This window comes from Pseudorca crassidens, chromosome 2 (genome assembly GCF_039906515.1).
Source record: "Pseudorca crassidens isolate mPseCra1 chromosome 2, mPseCra1.hap1, whole genome shotgun sequence".
In the NCBI taxonomy this organism is placed as follows: domain Eukaryota; kingdom Metazoa; phylum Chordata; class Mammalia; order Artiodactyla; family Delphinidae; genus Pseudorca; species Pseudorca crassidens.
The window spans coordinates 154,997,462-155,023,468 of NC_090297.1; the positions used below are offsets into that span (position 1 = coordinate 154,997,462).

General features: G+C 37.4%; 1 pseudogene; it reads left to right on the forward strand.

The window, feature by feature from the left end:
• The window catches only part of LOC137220003 (UDP-N-acetylglucosamine--peptide N-acetylglucosaminyltransferase 110 kDa subunit pseudogene), a 33,549-nt pseudogene extending 7,551 nt beyond the window's left edge, over window positions 1-25,998 (forward strand).
• The last annotated feature ends 9 nt before the right edge of the window (window positions 25,999-26,007 follow it).

Consider the following 26,007-nt stretch of genomic DNA (forward strand, 5'->3'; position numbering starts at 1 on the left):
CAGCCATAAAAGTGAATGGATTACTGATACATGCTACATCATGGATGCAACTAAGTGAAAGAAGTCAGGCACAAAAGGCTACATATTGTATGGTTCCATTTATATGAAATGTCCAGCAGTGGCAAATCCATACACATGGAAAATATTATACATTTGTGGTTTCCAGGGGTTTGGAAGTGAGGGAAATAGGGAATGACTCCTCAGAATGGGTGTATGTTTCCTCTTGGGGTGATGAAAATGTTTTGTAGCTGGACAGTGGTGATAGTGTGTCACAATGCACAACATTGTGACAGTAGTAAATTCCACTGAATGGTACAGTGAATTGTAAAATGATCAAAATGGTGAATTTTGTGTTATGTTCATTTTACTACAATACAAAGGAGTAAGAATTAGGGAAAGACTTAGAGTTTGGGAAACTAAGGTGAACTGGTCAAGAAAAAGACAGCTCTACTGTTCAGTGTTCTCTCAGCTCTCCCAGTGCATTAATCCTCAGCAAAAAGTAGCCTGAACTTGAAGATGATAGTCATTCAACACAGTCCAGGGAAAAGTAAATAAAATAAAACCCAACTCTTCTTTAGCACATCTATGAAAGGTTAACTTGCTGCTCAGCCACATGGACATTCATGAAGACGTTTCACTTTAGGTGTCCTCTACTTCAGTACTTTACTAACAGCTCATTCACACATGTAGGCAACAGCATTCCTTAATTCAATGGACTCTGCAGTGCTGGTTGTGATCGGTCTCATGAAAAGAAAAGGGAAGGAGGAAAAAGCTTCCACATTGACTTGGTGGTCTTGACGAAATGGATGCAGAAGACAGCTTGAGTGTCAAACTGGAAACTGTTGTTTTCCTTTTCCTTTTCTTTTTATCTTTCCTATCAGGTCTTCTGCCCACTTCCCACCCCCTTCTTTCAAACAGGAAAGACTAATTAGCTGCTTTTTTTTGTTTTTGGTAAAACAAATATTGTTTTGGGTTTCTTGTTGTTTGGTGAACATTATTGTTTCTACTGCCAAATGAGCTTCGGTGGTTGATGTAGGGGGTCTGTTGGGAACTTAACTTTTTCCAGTTTAAGTGGAAAAGCTTTTTCGTTTGAATTGGCTTTTACTGGGTGCTTCAAGGCTTGCTCTTGGCTCTTTGAAGGGGAACTGAATAGCACTGTGTTTCCTTTGAGGTTCCAATGAATAAAGGATCCTATGTCCTTCTGGGCACTTTTTGTTGATTTTGCTGTGTGTCCTCTCTAATAGCCGGATGCAGATTCCAGGAAAATGACATATAAATGAATATAAGTAATCTAATATTTTTACAATTTGCTTTGGCCATACTCCTGGTCTTATTCTACTTGTAGCAGATGGCTTTAAAGTGCATTAGCTATGTATATATTAAATATAACATAAATATACCAATGTTAAATATTATATTGATGTATAAGTGTAATATACTAATATTTATATTAATGTATAACAATTATGTATTATATTAATATATATTTTTGCCTAGCATATATTATATACAACATATATGAGTAATGAAATGTATTTATATGGTTAATATGTTCATAATATTAATATGATATATCCTGTAATATTGATTATAAAACAATTATATCATAATACATAAATATATAATTATTATTATCTGATATAATACACTATAGTTAATATATTTATATAACACAATATATAATGTATTAGTATAACACAATTGTATTATATAATATAAATATAATACATATCTAAAACTATATATCTTTTAATTATACATTACACATACGAGTATGTATAGCTATTTATAATTTTATTTACATAGGAATCTGGTCATCATAACAATTGTTGTAAAAATATGCAATATTTTCAATCAAATGGGCCTTAACCTCACTACCTACACATAACTACTTTTAAAATCTTGAACCCTGTCTAACTCATGCTTCCATATCTCTCAACCTGCTTTTCTACGAATGCACGTAGACACACATTTATACATGATATATATGTATACTACCAGTTTTCAGTTCAATGTATATAAATATATAATATATATAATTATATTCCTGTGTATGTATACAAATATAAATCAAAGGTATGTGTATAGGTATGTATTTCATGTTTATATAAATATATCATACAAATAATGTATGTGTATATAAATACATGATTATATACATACATACACAGAAATAGACTTATTTAAACAAAAGGAACCTAAATAAACACAGTTCTCTAAGAATAAAACTAGTTATGTCTCACTGTTTCAATAACAGTTTATAGTTTTCTACTGTATGTGCTTCTATAATTGTTATGAACAATTCCCATTTTTGTTGAATATTAAGTTGTTTTAATTTTTTGCCATTATTAATGAAATTCTGAAGAATACAGTGGGCAAGATTACTTGAAAAACTCTCCTAAAAGAAAAGGGTTAGGTATGCTAGGTTAAAAGTACACAACTTATTTTTAAGTGCGTGGTTGATTTTGGAAGTGTGCCGTCGAAATTTCCAGGACCCATGAAGGAAGGGTGGTACATGTGTGAGAGTTATAGCTATATTAAGAGTGGATTGAAGATCTTGATAGCTTAGAACAGAAGCTGGAAATCCTGTTTTTATGGAGCCAAATGGCAAATATTTTAGGCTTTGTAGACCAAAGAGGCAAAATTGAGGATATTATTTAGGTACTTAGGTAACTATTTAAAATGTTACCAGTTAAAATGTGAAAATTATTCATAGCTCATAGGCCATAAAAAATAGGCAGCTGTCTGGATTTGGAATACAGGCCGTAGTTGAATGACACACGTGGTATAGAGACTTGTTTTTAAATGGCCATGACCACATGGGAGGCGGGAGGTAAGACTCCATCCCTACTAGATGGGAAGTTAGAACTAAACCTATCTATCCCTAGCTTCACCTTTAATGAAAGGGTGTGTCAGGAGAAAAAATATCTGCTGGCAAAGGGAGACTAAGACCAAATTCTCTTGGTCTCTGCTCTGGGTAGGAAACAGGTAGGAAATCTTGAGAATTCTGAACCGCAGATCTGTGTTCACAGTGTTTGGGTTGCAAATTTATTTGCGGTCTTGCAAACAGAAGCTAAGAAATTAACTTAAAATGCTCCCAAATCGGTGGTATTCCAAACACAAAACTAAACCCTTTCTGGAGAGGTAGACCTTCAACCCAGGCCTATAGCGTTCCCACAGATAAAGTTTAGCTAAACGTGAGCTCATGATCTAAATTTACACAATAATGAAGAAATCAGCTACAAGTGGAGAGAATCAGCAAAAACAATCAATACCAGAATTAGATTCCCAAGGCCATCCATCAGATGTTGGAATAATCAGGTGCCAGGCAGAAAATATACATAAAACTAGAACTGAAACAAGGAGCAAGGATGTTTTAAAAGACTGGGTAGGATTTTTAAAACATTTTTAAAGTACATGTCATTGATAAAGCTAAAAACTCGAAGGTCGTGTAATACAGCAGATTAATCGTGGAGAAGAGTGAAATTATGCTGTTTTTAAAAATATGACAGATCAGATTTCCTGCCTAATTATATAAGTTGTTTTATCTTTAAAAAATACACAGTATTTTAAAGACTTATTGGCTGTAAAATAAGTTAAGGGTATTTCAAAAGGCTTCTCTGCAAAGAAAAGTGAGAAGTGGCAAAACACAGAAAGTCGAGGGGAAAAAATATCAATATATACATTGCTATAGGGTGAACTAAGCCTTAGGCCAGCAACTATGAGGAGGAGCTGACCCTTAGATACTTACAACTAAGCTGGAATCTTAAAAAGTTCAACTATTTATAACTAAAAAGATTTATTAAAATTAATAACCAAGAGTTTTAATTGACATCAGAAGAGTAAAACAATAAACCCTGAGAACATAGAAAAATAGATAATAAAGATATGAGCAGAACTTAATAAAACAGAAAAAAGTATAAAATTGAGGTAATCTAGTAAGTCAAAAGAATATTCTTTGAAAAGATTTAAAAAACACACTTTGATTAAGCAAAATGAAAACCTAAGTAAATAATATATAGAAAGAATCAGGACAGTGTTGTAGCAGAGAGTACAAACAGAGAGTATATGAAATGCCAGTAAATTTGAACATTTCTGTAAAGTGGACAATTTCCTAGCTCCTAAAGTTTACCAAAACTGACACAAGAGGAAATTTGTAGCTGGAGTTCTTGCACCAGTAAAGGAATGAAGTCAATAGTTTACAAGCTTTCACCAAGAAAATACCAGACCCGGCCAGATCATTTGGGAGGTGAATTCTATCCAACTTCTATTAAACAGATAACATCAATATTAACAAAGAAAAATTTCTAGAGAGTAGCAAAGGAAGAATGCTCCTTTATTCATCTTATGAAGTCTATATAATCCTAATACTGAAAATACATTAGGACTGTAAGGAAAAAGAAATTTACAGGTCAAATTTACTTGTAAATATAAAAGGAAAAATTTTCAACTATGATATTAGCTACCCAAGTTCACTAGAGTAAGAAAAAGCATGAGCAAGTTAGGTCATCCAATGAATGAAAAGGTAGTTTAATGTCAAGAATATATATCAATAGATTGAAATTACCACATTTTATTTCTTTCATCTGTCTCTTTAAAAAATGGATAAGTACTTATATTGATCTCTCTTGTACTAGGCACTGTGCTAGGTCACTTACATATTTACTCCTTTAAACCTTCTATCATCCCTGGGGGAAAGTTCTATTTTGCTTCCATTTCTTAGCTAAGACTCTAACCCCCAGGAAAGTAAAGCAACATTTGTAAGTTTTTGTGGTTGGTCAGTGATGGGACCAGTACAGGAACACCCAAAGTCTGTGCTTGGAAACAGTGCCCCATGTTGACACTCACATTACAGATGAAAGGAAAGGAACTATGCACTTATATTACAGATTAACACCCACATAACAGGTTAAAGGAAAAAGAAACATGTGCTTCTCTCAAAAGTTGTAAAGAAAGCATATCCATTTCTAAATATACTTCCCAATTTCTTTTGCTTGTTTTCTGACCTTTGTAGTGCATTTTGCCGTGAGGAAAATTTTAATTCTTATATAATTAAATGTATCCTTTTTTTTTGTATCTTAGAAAGGTATTCCTCACGAATAATTTATTTCAAGTCTCCCAGGTTTCTGATATTTTTACAGTTTAATTATTTTTTAACTTTTAACTAGTTGCTGTATCTACAATTTAGTAATGATAGCCATATTTTCCTACTTTTGTTGAATAATTTTTGCTACTGATCCAAAACGTGAATTTTATTTTAATCTCAATTCCCTTATGCTCTTACATCTAATTTTAAGATGCTTCCTATTCCACTGCTTGTTTTGTCTATCTAAAACAAAATGCTACCTTAAAAATAATGTAATAATAATATAATAAATGTAATTAGTAAACATAATACAATATATAATAAATAGCATAATATAAAATAACAAAATACAATTTACCATATAACAAGGTCAAAGGAGAGCAAAACTATACAATCACTTGAAATATCCCCCAAAAGATATTTTATAAAATTCAATATTCATTGTAATTTAAAAGAAAGAATAAAATAGGGATTGATGAATGCTTCCAAAATAAGAAGAAATTATATGTCTGAAAGAGAAAGAGGTAAGTGATAGACTTTAGTAACACTGGCAATAAATGCAGGACAAGAGGAGGATGCCTGATATAATGTTAAAGAAAAAGTATTATGTAACATTGTTTTTGCAGCACTGATGAGTTCAGTGAAAAGAGAATCTCATAGAAAAGAGAGTCTCGTTCTTCTTAATGTATGTACACTTGTCCACTGCATGAACATAACAGCTTATTTAACCAATATGTTACTGATCTGCATCTGGATTTCTAGGTTTTCATGGAATTTTATTATGCGCAATTGTTTCTAACACTAGGACTTCCTCTTATGTTTATATCTTTTGAAAGAAACAATATCTCCACAGATGATTTATCTATGCTGGCTGCTAGCTGATTTTGGGTACTTCTCAGTTCTTCCCTTTACCTTCCTAGTCAATATGAAAACGGAAGGCAAGAAGGTCTTCTGTTTGGAGACTGTAAAGATAGATCTTGGTGATAAAGTCTTGGTCGTAAAAGCTAAAAGTATTAACCCAGAACAAAAGATTTTCCAGCTGTAACTGTGTGTGATTCCCTTGGCTTGATTCCATAGAGGATGTAAGACAAGACTGTAGAATCTGCCCTCAAAGTGCTTCCAGTAGGATGAGCTAAGTCAAGTACGGTGGCATATCTAATTCAAGACAAAATATAATGTCTCCTTTTCTCTCCTGGCAAAACTTGGTGGAGTGAATGTAGAAGTCACTGTATGCTTTAAATTAAAGCAACACAATAAATCTTGTATTGGAAGCTGATTATTCTGGTCTCTTTGTGGAGATGAATTGGAAATTGTCTAGAAGAAGGAAAATTAGGTTAACCAAAGTTAAACTCATAAATAATTGAGCATTAATTAAATAAATGTGGTCTATGTTTCTCTTTGATCATAATTTCTCCCAATGTATAGACCTCTTTGATACCTGATTAATCCTTGTCAAAGATGCAGTTAACAATGATTATTACTGTGTATTAGGTTTTGCCTGGGCCCTGAAGAAACTATCCTAAATCACTAGCTATGATTGTCACTTGATTTCCTCACAGAGAACAATCAGAACTCCTTGTCTTAAGTGGCTTGGAATGTGAAACTAGTTAGTCTCTTAGATACTGTTAGAGGACCCTACAGAGCCCATTGGTGAAAGTTTGGAAAACATTGGGCTTCTTAAAATTGATTCTTGTAGTGCTTCAGGAAAGATCACTGAACCAAAAGGATAACGGTATTTCTGGTTCTGTTGTTAGCGTTCTCCATGGAAACATTGCTGAAGCTTCTGGACTCAATTTCCTTCCCCATGTGTGAATGTCACTGAAAATATCCAACTCCATTCTATCCCCATATAACTTCAGAAACTAAGTAAAATGAAGACTCAAAATTCATTTCAAATAATGAAATGAAGATATAACGTAGAATGGAACTGGGAAAATACCTGGTTAAAATTCTGGAAAGTACCAACTATGCAATTCTGGAAAAGTTGCTTAATCTTTCTTAGTCTAATTTAATGCCCATCTCACAGGATGTTATGATGATTAATTTAATATCTTTGTATAATGTACAGTGTTATGTAATTTCTTCTTGTTTTTTCTTGAGTAAATTCATATCCTTAAGCAACTCACTGTAAACAATAGTTACTTACTTGCTTAAATTATTCTTATCTTCTATTATCAGCTGAATTGTGTCCTGCTCAAGTTAATATGTGGAAGTCTTAACCCCCAATACCTCATAATATGACTGTATTTGGAGGTAAGGCCCTTAAATAGGTAACTGAGGTCAAATGAGGTCAAATGGGTGGGCTCTAATCCAATATGACTGGTGTCCTTATAAAAAGAAAATATTAGGACACAGACATGCACAGAGAGAAGACCATGTGAAGACAAAAGGAAAACATGGCACCTACAAACCAAGAAGAGATACTTGAGAAGAAATCAATCCTGCTGACACCTTACCTCAGATTTCTATCCTCTAGACCTGTGAATGAGTAAATTTCTGTTGTTTAACCTCCTCAGTCTCTGGTACTTTGTCATGGCAGCTCTAGGAAACTAATACAACTTTTTATGGCCTCCTTGTCTCAAGTTGAAAGTTCAATATTTGGCATCACAGCTAGGAAACAAAAATATCATCCACATTCCTTGTTGTAGTCTTTCTTCCCCATTCTCATTGCTAGTAATTTCCATATTTGGGTCTGTTTTCTGTGCCTTGTAAACAGAGCGTTACGCTCAGTTCTAGTCTTACTGCTAATATACAATAAATGTGTAGATACTGAATAGATTTTGGAGAAGTGCAACATATAGTTGGTACATGTGTGTATGTGTGTGTATTCATATAATTTATACTTTTTCTCTATTTTCTTCCTTTGTTGTGAGCTAAGATTCTCTGCTTTTGTGACTAGTACTCCTGAATACCAATCCCTGAATTTAATTCACCAAAAATTGCCAAAAATAATAATAATATGGGGAAAGAGAGCGTGATAGAGGGAGAAGAACAAACAATCAGGCAAGGGCAGTACTGTGAATTATTAGGGTCTTACTAATAAGATTATGTTAGTCTAGAGGAAATGACCGTAAATATCATCCGTGAGCCCAGTTGGTCTTTACTGACTGCTAGACACATCCCTGAGTTCTGTTCTTAGTCTCCAACTGTATGATTACTACTGTCTGGAAGTATTATTTGAACAACTAAAGTCACTTAATGGAAAAGGAATATGTCTTTAGAGAATCAACAGTAATTTTTCTATCTGATTACAAAGGACTGTTGACTGGAAACCTCAGTCATATTTGTAAGCAGGAAAGCATTGGCTATTAAAAGTGGATGATGTAAAGAGACAAGCAGAAACTTTGGCGATAGGTATACCTGGATTTAATTCTCACTTCTACTGCTTTACAGCTGGATAGCCTTAGGCAAGTTTCATACCTCCCTGAAATTCACTTAATTCAGTCTGTAAAATGGCATAATAACTTATTATAGCATCCTTTTAGGAATTTTAAATCAGTTATTGAACTAAAAGTACACAATATATAGACAAGTATGGATTCCTCAATAGGTGTTTGACCTTTCATTTCTCCAGTATCCCACCCCCATCAAATAAAAATACTTTTTAAAATTTATGAATATTTCATTGTTCTAAAGCTAAAGCCATAAAAATAGAAATAATCAAATGGCCTACTATCATACCATTAGAAGAAAAAAAACATAGGTGTTCATGAGAGTTCCAAATTAGAATACAAGTTTTCCCTAGGCATCTGTTTATGTATGCTATTCTGCTCTTTACAATAAATAATTAAATTTTAAAAGACTTAATTCCTCACTTTTAAGACTTTATTAGTTTACAAATTACATATCGACCTATGCTAAATTTTATACCGACCCATGCTAATGAATTCAGTACAGAAAACAAAAAACACTGCACTCAAGCAAACGACACACACACGCAGACACACACACACACACACACACACACGTATATATATATATATATATATTACTTAAATGCATTTATATCCTACCATGTCTCATAAAGCATTGTGGTAACTCACCGGAATACAGACAATCAAATATAATGGCAAAAGCACTTAATATAAACAGGGCCAAGGAAACATAGACAGAAGATGAAGAAAAGATGAGGGAAATGTGAACAGGAGGAAGTGTAGTTAATCGAGTTGTATGTTTTGACCTTAAGATTCTCTATGGGGGAATTCCCTGGTGGCACAGTGGTTGGGAATCTGCCTGCCAGTGCAGGGGACATGGGTTCGAGCCCTGGTCTGGGAAGATCCCACGTGCTGCGGAGCAACTAAGCCTGTGCGCCACAACTACTGAGCCTGTGCTCTAGGGCCCATGAGCCACAACTACTGAAGCCCACGAGCCACAACTACTGAAGCCCCAGCGCCTAGAGCCCGTGCTCCATAACGAGAGAAGCCACAGCAATGAGGAGCCCACACACCACAATGTAGAGTAGTACCTGCTCGCCCCAACTAGAGAAAGCCCACGTGCAGCAACAAAGACCCAACACAGCCAAAAATAAATAATAAATAAATTTATTTAAAAAAAAGATTCTCTGTGGATAAAACAACATGTAAATAATTGGTTACAAAGCCACATTATTTGAAGGTGCCAGACTGCACATTAACAGTCTGACACAAAGGGACAGCACAGGAAAACTATTCAAAGATAAAGATGTTTAAATCTTTGCAGTTTGAAACCTTTTAGAGCAAGTATAATGAGCTCGACACACATTTCAACACTCAACATGTTAATCACATGTTCAAAGCATGTCTCAAAGTCATAGGAAATAGTTGCTGTCTCTGTCTCTGATGTGTAAAACAGATCTGTGATGTGTAAAACTCAGGAGGTATTGATATCCACTTTTTGGCATCTGAACAGGAAACAAAGTTGTTTCGCAGTGATAATAAAGAATGAAGTAAATGCAACAGTCAAATAAAAGACAAAGTACTGAGGGAATGTATTAACAAAACGAATCCAACTAAATTCTGGTGACCTGGGGCCTACGATTGTACACACTGCATGGAAATACCCCAGCCTAAATACTGGCATAGGAGGAAGGGTACTGCTAAGCCCATCACAGTATAATCCTTTTAAATGTCCCTTTCAAGGTTGTCTCCACTCAACACTGAGTATAGGAAATCTTCCCATCAGGCAGAAACACTGGCTGCCCAATGATTGACCAAGAAATTAACACACTAATGAATAAATGATGCTAATTTATTTCTATCCCTGACAACGGGAAACAGCACACACTCTGTGTCAATGGTATGTCCTCTTTCCCACTTTTCTAAATGGTCAATTATGTTTTTTCCTTCATTGCTTTATACCATGTGTGGCAGGCATGATGGGAAATGGCTACCAATGGTTCTGTTATTGATTTCTACCTTCATTTCACTGTGGCTAAAGAAGATACTTTGTATGATTTCAGTTTCTTAAAAATGTATTGGTACTTGTATTGTGGTCTAACATATGGTCTTTCCTGGAGAATGTTCCATGTGTACTTGAGAAAAATGTGTATTCTGCTGTTGTTGAGTGGAGTGATCTATATATGGCTGTTAGGTTTAGTTGGTTAAATGTGTTATTCAGTCCCCCTACCTCTCTACTGATCTTCTGTCTAGATGTGTTATCCATTATTGAAAGCAAGGTATTGATCTCCAACTATTATTTTAGAACTATCTATTTCTTCCTTCAATTCTGTCAATGTCTGCTTCACATATTTGGGGGATGTTTGGTACATATATGTTTATGGTTGTTATATCTTCTTGATAGATTGAACTTGTTATCAACATATAGTGGCCTCCTTTTCCTCTTGTGATAGGTATTGATTTAAAGTTTATTTTGTGTGATATTAATGTAGCCATCCCAGATCTATCTTCCTTCATTCCTTCCTTCCTTCCTTCCTTTCTTTTTCTCTCTCTCTCTTTCTTTCTTTTTGTTACTATTTGCATGGGATATTTTATTCTGTGCTTTAACTTTCAACCAACTTGTGTCTCTTGGAATCAAGTGAGTTTTTTGCGGACAGCATATACTTGGATTATGGATGTTTTTAAAGTCCATTCTGCCAATATTTATCTTTTTATTGGAGAGCTTAATCCACTTACTTTTTCAAAAATTACTGATGAGGAAGAACTTAATTCTGTCTGTTTCCTGGTTGTTTTCTGTACGTCTTATGCATTTTTTCCCCTCATTTACTCCATTACTGACTTCTTCTGTGCTTAGCCGATCTTGTTGTAGTGAACTCTTGATTCCTTTTTCATTTCTTTTTGCATATAGTCTATTGATATTTTCTTTGTGGTTATCAAGAAGATTACATTTACCCTTCTAAAGTTCAACCAATATCATTTGAATTGCAACCAACTTCAATAGCACACAGAAACTCTGTTCCTCTACAGTTCCATTCCTCCTCCTTACATTATTGTTGTCACAAATTACACCTTTATACTTTGTGAGCCCAATAACATGGATTTATGATTATTTTATGCATTTGTTTTTTCAATCATGTAAGAAATACAAAGTAGAGTTACAAGCCAGTAGCACAATACTGGCTTTAGTATCTGCCCATGTATTTATCTTTACTGGAGATTTCTATTTCTTTATACAGCTTTGAGTTGCTGTCTAGTGTCCTTTCATTTCAACCTGAAGGTTCAATTTAGCATTTGTCATAGGGCAGTGTTAGGAAGTTGTAAAACAAACGCCCTCAGCCTTTGTTCATCTGGGAATGTGTTAATTTCTCCCTAAGTTTTGAAGCCAGTTTGGCCAAATATAGAATCCTTGGTGGACAATTTTTTTCTTTCAGCACTTTAAATATGTCTGGCCTCTTGCTTCCGTGGTTTCAGATAGGAAATTAGCTATGAATCTTTTTGAGGATCCCTGCTTTGTAACAAATTTGTTTTTTCTTTCTCCTTTGGGAGAAAAGATTCTTTCTCTGTCTTTTGGCATCTGAGAGTTTGAGTATACTGTTTCTTGTTGTGGCGTTCCTTGAGTTTCTCTTAGTCCTGAAATCAGGCAAAGATTTACAGCAACCAAACACATACTGAACCAGGGAAGAGGCAATTTGAAAATGGCAGGAAAGCTTTGTGGCATTTTTACTTGCCCTTGCCCCATCTACTGTTAGTGTAGTGATGGTCTTAAAGTGGTGGGGTCTTAATGCAGTGATAGTCTTAAAATAGCAGCAGACCATTCCTAGTATGGGACTCTCAATCCTGCTTCAGGAGGGAGGAAAAGAAACCATACTCTCGGATTATTATGTGTATCTGTTCTAACCTGTCTGGGAGCTACCTGAAGGACTGACACAAGATGCTTATCTCTGTCTTAGCTAACCTGGAACACAATCTGGAAAAGCAGTGGTCATTGCTCAAAAAAAGTGCAAGGTGAACTAACAAAGCACAGATGGCTGGGGCAGAAGACTGTGCATTGAAATACAATAGACCACATAAGATGCAGGAGCAAAAGTTGGGGGAGATTCTTTGGGAACTTAGAACGTACAAAAAGTACATATGTGTCCAGAGAAATTAAGAAAACCACATGCATACTCAAGATAAGATGCATGTTCTGAAAACACCAGAGGAGTCTCTAAGCTTTTACCATGGGCTGAGCCCTGAACTCAGTGCAGATCAGCTAAATGTTGAAGGAGTGATCCAGCAATCTGCACAATGGGGAGAGGTGTGTGGTTTTGAGTGTGCATGTGGATGTGCTTGTGTATATTTGTTTTTGTTTGTCTTAGGTGCAGGAATTCAAGGACATCTCTGTCAAAACATTAGCTAAACATGAACTAAAGGAACAGAGACTTCAGTGCCTACATACAATAAGGAGTACAGTCATTGCAAAACTAGTTTGGAAAGGTCCCTAAACAAACAGACTACTACAGCCTTCAACAATCAAAAGCCCAGAAAACCCTGGGAAAGTGGGAGAATCTGATTTCCATAGACACCACATTATAATATTTGAAAGCCCAATGTTCAACCAAAAAACTCACAAGGTATACAAACACATGGAAAAGTATGGTCCATTTAAGAAAACAAATTAATTGATGAAACCATCCCTAAGGAAGCCCAGACTTTTCTCCATTGCATATTCTTGCCTCCTTTGTCATAGATTCATTGACCATAAGTGCATGGGTTTCTTTCTGGGCTCTCTATTCTGTTCCAGTGATGGATGTTTTTGTGCCGGTACCATACTGTTTTGATTACTGTAGGTTTGTAGCACAGTCTGAAGCCAGGGAGCATGATTCCTCCAGTTGTGTTCTTCTTTCTCAAGACTGTTTTAGCTATTCAGGATCTTTTGTGTTTCCATACAAACTTTAAAATTATTTGTTCTAGGTCTGTGGAAAATGCCCTTGATATGTTGATACGGACTGCATTGAATCCGTAGATTTCCTTGGGTATGATGGTCATTTTAACAATATTAATTCTTCCAATCTGTGACCATGGTATATCTTTCCAGCTGTTTGTGTCATCTTTCTTTTATGAGTGTCATATAGTTTCCTGGGTACAGGTCTTTTACCTCCTTAGGCAGGTTTATTCTTATGTATTTTATTCTTTTTTATGCGATTGTAAATGGGATTGTTTCCTTAATTTCTCTTTCTGATAGTTCACTGTTAGTGTATAGAAATACAAATTTTATATATAGAAATCTATTGTATCCTTCAAATTTACCAAGTTCATGTTTGAGCTCGAATAGTTTTTTGATGGTGTCTTTCAGATTTTCTATGTATCATGCCATCTGCAAACAGTGACAGTTTTACTTTTTCCTTTCCATTTTGGAGTCCTTTTATTTATTTATTTTTTCTTGTCTGATTGCTGTGGCTAGGAATTCCAAAACTCTGTTCAATAAAAGTGGTGAGAGTGGGCATCCTTGTCTTGTTCCTGATCTTAGGGAAAATGCTTTCAGCTTTTCACCATTGAGTATGTTAGCTATGGGCTTGTCATATATGGCCTTTATTATGTTGAGGTATGTTCCCTCTATGCCCACTTCCTGGAGAGTTTTTACCATGAATGGATATTGAATTTTTTCAAAAGCTTTTTCTGCATCTATTGAGATGATCGTATGGTTTTTAGTCTTCAATTTGTTACTGTGATGATAAGAGACCTAAGACAGCTACAGAGGCTAAGTGACCTTTCCTTCCCTGAATGGGTAGGTATCCTTGTTCTGCCTTCTAATTGAGTTAGTATCTGAGTAAAGAACTGCCAGGTGTCATTTAGTTCACAATACACTGCTGTGGCAATATAGAAATGAATTTGCCTAAGTCATTTGGCTTTTCTCAATTATAGTAAATGAATATACTGAATGAATACTTCAACTTAAGGAAATGTTCTTAAAAATATATTAATGTAGGCAACTTCAGTGGAGAACTGAAAACAAAACAAAACATTCAGGTAAAGGGTTGAAATAAAAGTACACTCAGTTGTATCCAGCTTCCTCTTGTAAATCTCTCTTTTTAATTTAAGTGGACAGTCACTTGAGAATATCTGACTTGGGGCTAAGGAAATCTAAGCCTTCTTGGCCACACTGTATTCTCTTATGTCATTTAATAAAGACACCAGTTGGGTTGCTGAAAACAGAGTGGGAAAAATCAGTCCCTCACATCCAAAGTGCGGCTCTTGAAAATATGTGGGTTGTTGTAGTTATTTTGCTCTTCTGGCCTCAGAAGTTCTAATCTTAACCTTAGCCCCTCATGGAGAGAAACTTTGTAAACCAATTCCCACATTACTCATTATGTGACTGTTGAAAAAGAGAAACCCAGCTCTTTTCCTGTGCTTTCAACCAGTTGTCTTCTTCAAAAATCTGTTTGGATTGTTATACCGTAATCTTGCCTGGCAAGGGACTTATGGGAAGTTTCTTATTGTTTGAAAGTTTGAAAGAAGAAAGATGTGTTTATCAAACATCCCAATAGTGAAGGTGTGTGAAAGCAACTTTTGAAAAAGTTAATCTGTCAGAGTTTAGCCGTATTATTACATTTTATTTTATTCATTGAAAATAAATAATTATCAATGAATCCTTTCTAGATTTTCTAGTTTCCCAAAGTTCCCTGTATTCACATTCTAAGAGGAAAAATGGTATTTTAAGTCACTGCTCTCCACCTTATAGTATTTATAATCACTCCTCGTTACCTCTTCCTTCCACGAAACGTGATCCTGAGAAGTGTCCTTTGTCTGTCTTTGTGGAATAAGTGATGAGGATGCATCCTGGAGACCTGTGAGATGTTTAACTTGTGGCATAATGAAACTAGGATGGAGAGTTCTGGAAAGATCTGGAAAGGTGGCTGGTAGATTGTGGCCAGATGTGGGAGAAGAGAGACGTACAGAGAGAGGGAGAGGAAATTTTCAGAGGGAGAAAATGAAACAAATAATTAAATAAGTTTTGTTGTGTGGTGTGGGATGCAAGCCTTTCTCTCCCCCTTTCCTTCACAATGTCTTTGTTAAAGACTGTGTTTTTCATTAGTTTTACTAAGATAGGATTTGCCATTTTGTTTGGATACTGAGAATGGACCCATGGAAACAGTTACATTTGGGTTATCTCTGACTATCTTTAAGGAAGAACATAAATATTGGCCACACTATCTATGCACATGCTATCACCATGCCTTTTTTGTTCTCTGTTCATATATCTAAGTCCTCTTCTTTCTTTAAGGTCAATCTCAAATCTCATCTGAAATGTACATTTATTGATAGATTCAACCCATAATGAACTGTCCCTTCTTTGTCCTCCTTAGGCTCTGATTATTTATAAAAACTCATTTTTGAACTTAGAAACTGTCCAATATGATATATTAGTTATTTCACCAGCATATGTTATATCCTCAACACAATTATATGCTTTTGTGGGGCTGGGATCATACATTCTGTAATTTTTCTCAGTACTTACACTTACTTTGATAAAAAGCACATTCATTCATCTAAACATCATTTATTGGGTGTTAATTAAATATCTCAACTCAGTAAATATTGTTTGAATGAATGCATGCATGAATGAGGGAGTATGCAATAGGTAGCCTAATGTACCGCCCAATGTGAGAAAACCAAAAACATAAACAAAAAAGCAAGCCAAAAAGTGGACCAGGACTTTCTGTAAAATATCCTGCTTTTTGTTGGACGATGCCATGAAAATCAAGATGCTCCTGAAAGGTCTTAATAGCTGACCAAGAATAGTAAACAACTGAAATTCTCTCAGGCTTCTTCAACCCTATCACTGGACACATTTATACCTCTCAGGAATGGTATTAAAAGAAGAGATTAATAAAGCTTTTATAGATGAGTTGATAAATCTCTAAAGATTTAAGTCTTCATTGCCTCCTAGGTTTTCTCTATTTTGGGTTTCCAAAAGATTCCAATAAACCACAGGATAATTAAAAATTAGACATTATCTTTCTTACCTTCACGTTTTTTGATGGTAAACACCTTTTTATTGTCTCCATAGTGCTGCCCAGTTTCCACCAGTACAGTACTTAAGTGAATTTTGCTCTGGATGGTGGGATATATAAGATGTAAACGAATTGTTTGTATATGTTTTAGAATTCTTCAAAAGGGCCTGGCCATGGAAATGCATTGAATATTACTTAAATAACTAAAGTAACTTCCTCAGAATTATTATTCTATTCTGGTTAGGATACTATCTGCTCTGGTTTGTTAAAATTTCCCTTTAGAGTGGTTTTAATTTTGTTTCTGATAGGGTCCTAGGATTTATTGCCAAACACATCCTGCATCTGTTTTTCTTTGAATTACTCTCCTTGCAGTTTCTGATTCATACAGGGCCTTACAGGTTAGTGACAACCTGGCCATCACAACGCTGGGAAGGACAGGCCTACTTTTCAGAGGTGCTGATGTTTTCTGCACCTGAAGGTTTTCAAGAGATATCAATCTTCCTCACCACCGCCCTTGGCCCTCTTAATGGACTAAGCAGTTCCTCATGAAATTTCTGTAGGATATCTGTACCAACTTCTCAATATTGTTCCATCCTGAGTCTAAATTCCTGGCCTCAAGGTAATGTTAGATTTCTAGCTCCAGCTCCTATTTACATAAGGCCTATACTAAGGAACGGAACCCACAGACATCAGTGCGCTCTTCTTTCTCTGGATTTAATTTCTCTGTTACTTTCTGAAACATGCAGGCGTTCCTTTCTTTCTTTTAATCTCAGCTATGTGCTTTTAACTTTTTCAAAATTGACCCAGAATTTACATGTGTCTCCAGTAAGAGTACATTAAATTGAGCTTAGTCTGCTATTCTACTGGCATATTTGAGATCCAGATAATTTGCTACTTAACTGGATTCAATGACCTGTATATTTCAGGCATCTAAAACTCACCATGTTCCAAATTTCCCTCCTTATAGTTAGTAATTTTCTTGGGAATCTGGATGACATTAAATGGAATAAAGTTAGTGAGTGGCCCAGGAATGCCTGAAAGTTCGTTTGTCAGAGTGGCCAGGGAAAGTTAATCAAGGAAGAAAAGCAAATGAAAAACAGAATCACATTATTATGGCTGAGTTTACTCCCAGGATTCCATGCAGAGCTCTCTGTAGAGTTGGGCTGGGTTATAACTTATGCCAGAGCTCTATGTGGGGCTGACACCATCTCATGCCAAGCTCTCAGTTCTGGGCTAATGTCATCTCTGGTCCACTCTGTGGAGTGGAAACTTTGGAGGAATGGCCAATGTGTTCTGCGGGGTAGGAAGAGGGAAATTGTGAATGTGACTTTCTAAATTGTGGAGGAACTAACCACTGTAAATGTGCCTTGAACTATGTTGTTTAATTTGACCAGTCAGATCAATGACTTTCCCCTTGAATGAAATGCTGCTACGTATATGAGCAGAAAAACAAAACTGGTATAAGGAATAGATAGCTAGTGGGAAGCAGCTGCATAGCACAGGGAGATGTGCTTGGTGCTTTGTGACCACCTAGAGGGGTGGGATAGGGAGGGTGGGAGGGAGGGAGATGCAAGAGGGAAGAGATATGGGGACATATGTATAACTGATTTACTTTGTTATAAAGCAGGAACTAACACACCATTGTAAAGCAATTATACTCCAATAAAGATGTTAAAAAAAAACTGGTATAAGGAGATGGAGAGACTGGGAGTCTTATTTTCCCACCAATTAACTTTGCCTCTGACCATGACCTTCCCTTTGAGTCTCCTAGATCTTGGGGATGATCGCAGCCCCTTGGGTTGGGTGACGGCAACCCCATCTTCACTAGAACCTCTATAGTTAACTTTGATTTTTCCCACTCCGTCTATCCATCCCATGTATGCAGTCAGACATTTGATCTTGAACTTTTCCTGACAAAATATGCTTGAATATAACCATTTCTTTTCACTCCCACTGCTACTGCTATTGTCACTTAACTATTGCCTTAACTAGGGCTTTATCTTTAAGTTCTTTATATAAATATATAAATATCTATATATAAATATAATACACAAATAAATAAAATATAATATTAATTCTGATGATTTTAAAGTCTTTTCTTGATAAAGACTTTTCCTGATAAAGATACACAATATCTTATATAAATATTTTTGTATTATCTGTTCTTTTCTTAGAATTTTAGTCATATGATTCTATCTCTTGGTTTGTCTAGAACTTTTTGATTGAATGCTGGCTATTTTATTTGGCTTTTTTTGTTTTTCTCAGTGTAAACATTGTTTTGCTTCAAAATATTTTATTCTACCTGGAAGTAGCAAATCTTCAAATTACAATTTTTTAAATGCTTTCAAATATCAATACTATAGGTGTCACAAAATCTAGAAAAATGACATTTAAAAATTAACTACTGCCACATGTGTCTCTATAAAACTTTTCCCCCACTCTTTTAGCTATATATTCTTTAACTGCCTCCTCATACGACAGTTTATGTATTTTCAAAATAAAATTTTAAGAAATAAACTTTGTAGTTTTTAGACATAGATTTCTTGTAACATGGTTGATTAGAATTTGCTTCTAGTTATTAATAGTTTAGAAAAGTTTATTTCAGCTTCACAATTTATTATTGATAATGTCACATTAATTTTCATTGTTAACTTTGAGAAAACCTCTATGGAGTACTTCCTCATAAATATTTACTATTATAAATGCATTACTGATTTCAGTACTGCTATAGGTTTGTGCATTACAGGAATTCTGATAAAATACTCATTCACACCATTCCATTACACACATTGTTGATGGAGTATATTCTTTTATTTATTTATTTATTTATTTATTTATTTTTGGCTGTGTTGGGTCTTCGTTGCTGTGCGCAGGCTCTCTCTACTTGCAGGGAGTGGGGGCTACTCTTCGTTGCGGTGCACAGGCTTCTCATTGCGGTGGCTTCTCTTGTTGCAGAGCACGGGCACTAGGCACGCAGGCTTCAGTAGTTGTGGCTCGCAGGCTCAGTAGTCGTGGCTCACGGGCTCTAGAGCGCAGGTTCCGTAGTTGTGGCACACCGGCTTAGTTGCTCCGTGGCATGTGGGATCTTCCTGGACCAGGGCTCGAACCCTTGTCCCCTGCATTGGCAGGTGGCTTCTTAACCACTGCGCCATCAGGGAAGCCCCTGGAGTATATTCTTGACAGAAGAAAATTTCCGTTTTGACTAAGCATTGATGAGAACTGAATCTTTGACTTATCTTTCACATGCCTGATGATTGAAATAATTTTCCACAGAATAGCTTCTGGTTTTGTACTTTTCAGTTCTTTTTATCTTCTTCAAACACACATGCTTTGAGAGCTGTGAAGTGCAAGACATGGCAATATTGTAAGGTGGTTTTTGTCCTTATGCTTCTGTGTCTTGTGCTAGTTAAGTCAGTAGAGTAGTCAGTATGAGTACTGGAAGTTATTCCTGTAATGAGATAGTATATAGTCAATTACATATGGCGTTGTCTGAAAATCACATAATAGCCTCACTTAAAACATCTCCTTAGGGCTTCCCTAGTGACACAGTGCTTGAGAGTCCACCTGCCGACGCAGGGGACACAGGTTCATGTCCCGGTCCGGGAAGATCCCACATGCCGTGGAGCGGCTAGCCCCGTGAGCCACGGCCGCGGAGCCTGTGCGTCCAGAGCCTGTGCTCCACAACGGGAGAGGCCACAACAGTGAGAGGCCCGCGTACCACAGAAAAAATAAAACCTCCTTAGCCAGATTTCAAAAAAGCCTGTGGTCATTCCAGTATGATCCAACATAGCGGAATATGATAGAAGGAAAATTGGCAAAGAAAGAGATGCTGGTCTTACCTGATGGAAGTTGAAATATCTCACTTTTGACAATTTTGCAAAAACCTATAATTCCATGAACTAATTTCTAGGGTTCTTCATAGGACCTAAAAAGGAACCCATAGAGTTGTGGAACAACAATAGAAGCTGCTGTGATGAGAAGCCCGGGCACCGCAACATAGTAGCCCCCGCTCGCCGCAACTAGAGAAAGTCTGCACGCAGCATTGAAGACCCAACGCAGCCAAAATAAAAATAAATAAATAAAGATAAATAAATTTATTTTAAAAAAAGTAATACTCAGGTTTGAGGCATGAGAAATATGATGAGGAGAAATTAGCTAATCCTTTCAGAACTTTTAAAATATCAAACTCAGTCTCTAAGATTTTAGCATTATATACAACATCGGTTACTTATTAGTGGTTTGGGAAGGCCAATTTAAAATTTTCTGATCTTACTGTATTGAAATTCACAGCCCTAATGTTTTCCACATTGACTATATGAATGATGAAGTAAAGTCAATCATGTATTTCCTTTCCAACTGGACAGAAAACAAAATTTTAAAAAGTGTTTGGACTACTGACTTTTGATTTCTTCTAAGGCAAGTGTATAGGTAATTTTTATTCCCTGATTAGGAGAAAAATGGTGGAAGAGGGCAGGGTTAAGAATTAAGATTTCAAGAGCATGAGAGGTAGATGGCCAACCAGAGTTCCTAAGTTTCGGTGCCTGTAACTGTTGCCGCTGCTTAAGCCTGCCAAAGCAGTGGTACGTCTGCTGCCCTCATATTTCCTACCTCTAGAAACATTCTTGCCAGTAGTGGCGGCAGGGGGACTCAATTACCCCCTTTTCTCACTCTCTCCAGAAGCTCCAGATGGCGTCTTCTGTGGGCAATGTGGCCGACAGCACAGAACCAACGAAACGTATGCTTTCCTTCCAAGGGTTAGCTGAGTTGGCACATCGAGAATATCAGGCAGGAGATTTTGAGGCAGCTGAGAGACACTGCATGCAGCTGTGGAGACAAGAGCCAGACAATACTGGAGTACTTTTATTACTTTCATCTCTACACTTCCAGTGTCGAAGGCTGGACAGATCTGCCCACTTTAGTATTCTGGCAATTAAACAGAACCCTCTTCTGGCAGAAGCCTATTCGAATTTGGGGAATGTGTACAAGGAAAGAGGGCAGTTGCAGGAAGCAACTGAGCATTACCGGCATGCATTGCATCTCAAACCAGATTTCATCAGTGGTTATATTAACCTGGCAGCTGCTTTGGTAGCAGCAGGCGACATGGAAGGGGCAGTACAAGCTTATGTCTCTGCTATTCAGTGCAATCCTGATTTGTACTGTGTTCGCAGTGACCTGGGGAACCTGCTCAAAGCCCTGGGTCGCTTGGAAGGAGCCAAGGCATGTTATTTGAAAGCAATGGAGATGCAACCGAACTTTGCAGTAGCTTGGAGTAATCTTGGCTGTGTTTTCAATGCACAAGGGGAGATTTGCCTTGCAATTCATCACTTTGAAAAGGCTGTCACCCTTGACCCCAATTTTCTGGATGCTTATATCAACTTAGGAAATGTCTTGAAAGAGGCACGGATTTTTCACAGAGCTGTGGCAGCTTACCTTTGTGCCCTAAGCTTGAGCCCAAATCATGCAGTGGTACATGCCAACCTGGCTTGTGTATACTATGAGCATAGGCCTGATAGATCTGGCAATAGACACCTACAGGCGAGCTATTGAATTGCAACCACATTTCCCTGATGCTTACCGCAACCTAGCCAACGCTCTGGAAGAGAAGGGCAGTGTTGCCGAAACAGAAGATTGTTATAATACAGCTCTGCGGCTGTGTCCCACCCATGCAGACTCTCTGAATAACCTAGCCAATATCAAAGGAGACCAGGGAAACATTGAAGAGGCAGTTCGCTTGTATTGTAAAGCATTAGAAGTCTTCCCAGAGTTTGCTGTTGCCCATTCAAATTTAGCAAGTGTATTGCAGAAGCAGGGAAAACTGCAGGAAGCTCTGATGCATTATAAGGAGGCTGTTCGAATCAGTCCTACCTTTGCTGATGCCTACTGTAACATGGGAAACACTCTAAAGGAGATGCAAGATGTTCAGGGAGCCTTGCAGTGTTATACTCGTGCCATTCAGATTAACCCTGCATTTGCAGATGCCCACAGCAATCTGGCTTCCATTCACAAGTATTCAGGGAATATTCCAGAGGCAATTGCTTCTTATCACACTGCTCTGAAGCTTGAACCTGATTTTCCCGACGCTTATTGTGATTTGGCTCATTGCCTGCAGATTGTCTGTGATTGGACAGACTATGATGAGCGAATGAAGAAGTTGGTCAGCATAGTGGCTGACCAGCTGGAGAAGAATAGGTTGCCTTCTGTGCAGCCTCATCATAGTATGCTGTATCCTCTTTCTCATGGCTTCAGGAAGGCTATTGCTGAGAGCCATGGGAACCTCTGCTTGGATGAGATCAATGTCCTTCATAAACCACCGTATGAACATCCAAAAGACTTGAAGCTCAGTGATGGTCGACTGCGTGTAGGATACATGAGTTCTGACTTTGGGAATCATCCTACTTCTCATCTTATGCAGTCTATTCCAGGCATGCACAATCCTGATAAATTTGAGGTATTCTGTTATGCCCTGAGCCCAGATGATGGCACAAACTTCTGAGCGAAGGTGATGGCAGAAGCCCATCATTTCATTGATCTTTCTCAGATTCCATGCAATGGGAAAGCAGCTGATCGCATCCATCAAGATGGTATACACATCCTTGTAAATATGAATGGTTATACCAGGGGTGCTCGAAATGAACTCTTTGCTCTCAGGCCAGCTCCTATTCAGGCAATGTGGCTGGGCTACCCTGGGACCAGTGGCGTGCTTTTCATGGATTATATCATCACTGATCAGGAAACTTCACCTGCTGAAGTTGCTGAGCAGTGTTCTGAGAAACTGGCTTATATGCCCCATACTTTCTTTATTGGTGATCATGCTAATATGTTCCCTCACCTGAAGAAGAAAGCAGTCATCGATTTTAAGTCCAATGGGCACATTTATGACAATCGGATTGTGCTGAATGGCATCGACCTCAAAGCATTTCTTGATAGTCTCCCAGATGTGCAAATTGTCAAGATGAAATGTCCTGATGGAGGAGACAATGCAGACAGCAGTAATACAGCTCTTAATATGCCTGTCATTCCTATGAATACTATTGCAGTTATTGAAATGATTAACAGAGGACAAATTCAGATAACAATTAATGGATTCAGTCTTAGCAATGGACTGGCAACTACCCAGATCAACATTAAGGCTGCCACTGGAGAGGAGGTTCCCTGTACCATTATTGTAACCACACGTCCTCAGTACGGGTTACCGGAAGATGCCATTGTGTACTGTAACTTCAATCAGTTATATAAAATTGACCCATCTACTTTGCAGATGTGGGCAAATATTCTGAAGCGTGTTCCCAATAGTGTACTGTGGCTGTTGCGTTTTCCAGCAGTAGGAGAACCTAATATTCAACAGTACGCACAAAATATGGGCCTTCCCCAGAACCGTATCATTTTTTCACCTGTTGCTCCTAAAGGGGAACATGTTCGGAGAGGCCAGCTGGCTGATGTCTGCTTGGACACTCCACTCTGTAATGGACACACCACAGGGATGGATGTCCTTTGGTCAGGGACACCCATGGTGACTATGCCAGGAGAGACTCTTGCTTCCCGAGTTGCAGCTTCCCAGCTCACTTGTTTAGGCTGTCTTGAGCTTATTGCTAAAAATAGACAAGAATATGAAGACATAGCTGTGAAACTGGGAACTGATCTAGAATACCTGAAGAAAATTCGTGGCAAAGTCTGGAAGCAGAGAACATCTAGCCCTCTGTTCAACACCAAACAATACACAATAGACCTAGAGCGGCTCTATCTACAGATGTGGGAGCATTATGCAGCTGGCAACAAACCTGATCACATGATTAAGCCTGTTGAAGTCACTGAGTCGGCCTAAATAATGACTGTGTGCACAGGAGAATTACCCCTGTACCTGAGCCTCAACCTTCTGGGGGAAAGGGAACTACTTTTTCCCTATCTGTACAATACCATGCTGCAGATGGGTGACAGACAATGATAAGAAATAGCACAGCCAGACTTGCTTCCTGCATGATCATGATAGGGAGAGACACAAGAGATGGGAAACTGCTGTTCCACAAGGAGTCTCCATAGAATTTTGCAGCAGCCAGGTGTCTGGAAGGTCTGGAAGGTAAGTCTGGAAGGTCTGATCTCCCTTGGTCTTCCATGGGATGGATGGTTAGTGTGGAAGGGAGATAGAGATTGCCCAGCCGTTCTGTGATGGATTGATTGAGTCTTCTGAATTAATATTTTTCTTTATATTTTGGGTATTGGAGCTTTTTAAAACGTTTGGTTTCAGGTATTTTTATTCATGTGAAGTGTATATGATTCTCTTGAGATAAGGTTTCAAGCTAAAATATTCCCTGTTTTAGTTTCTGAACTCTACAGATAAATGGGGACTTTGCTGGTGTAGTCTTTTTATAGGTTTTATAAACCACTTGAGGCTATATCAGTCATTTTAGTGTCTGACATAATGTTTGGAACTATTATTGCTTTGTTGGTTTATAGATGATGGCTTAAATTCTTTTCCTGGTCCATTTGCTTCTTCCCTTCCCCCCACTTTAAAAATTCTCCTGTAACTTGGCTAACAAAAAACCAAGTCTGATTCAAAACCTCCCAGACTGTTTCTCTTAAACACATCATCTGGTGCCAAATGAAGATTCTTAGGAGTAATTATTAATTACGAAGGGCACAGTTGTGGTACTGTCACTGATGATAATAATAATGGATTTTTGGCCTAGAGTTTTGACCTATTTCACCAGTGTTTTACCGTTGACTGCCCCTCTATGCTGCTTCCAAAAGTGATAGTGTGGGGTAAGATTTTTACTTTCATTTCTAAAGTTTTTTTTTTAAGTGAGTCCTGTTCTTCCTTTTTCTTTCAGCAGAAATAAAATCCCAGGTAAGTATAAGTATTCAAATATTTGATCAGTAAGTCACAGTTATCTCCAGTACATTAAATAAAATTCATCAAAAAACATGCTATAGGTAAAAAGCTCTGAAGGACCAGCTATGTATATGATAATTATGTTTCAGACCTTCTAGGGTGTTATATATAATAACTTGTCTTCTGGACGTGGTCTTGAAGTCTTTATGGATTCAGCCTCAGTAGTAGCGAACTGCACTGCTACTTGGTTTGGAGTACAAATTAGACTTTAGCCCTCCTGGAAGTTGAGTTTCTGGTATTGAAAACCATAGGAATGAAATTATTGTATTTCAACAAAGGATCGAGGGCTTGAGGCTTAAACAAGGCAACATATGTGTGGGAAGCAGTCAGCCTTGAGAGCAGGCTACGGACATGCCAGGCATGAGGCCGCTGCTCGAAGGGACTGTCCCTACTTGTTCCCCTCCTTGTTCCATTCCATGGGAGATAAATCACCAGGGCCCAGAAATCAGAAAGAATGTAAAATGAGACAAGCAAAGCTGTCTCCCCCCTGCACATGCAGGTTATTTTTGATGATTCTGGGCTTATGGGTTTCCTCCCAGGGAGGTTAACCTTGAGCCGAGACAGTCTGTAGATAATGTAAACCACCATCTGGCAACCTTCCTTTTTCTAGTCTATATAATCTGCCACTGTAGCATAATAAAATTTGCCTTGCAACCATCAGTTGTC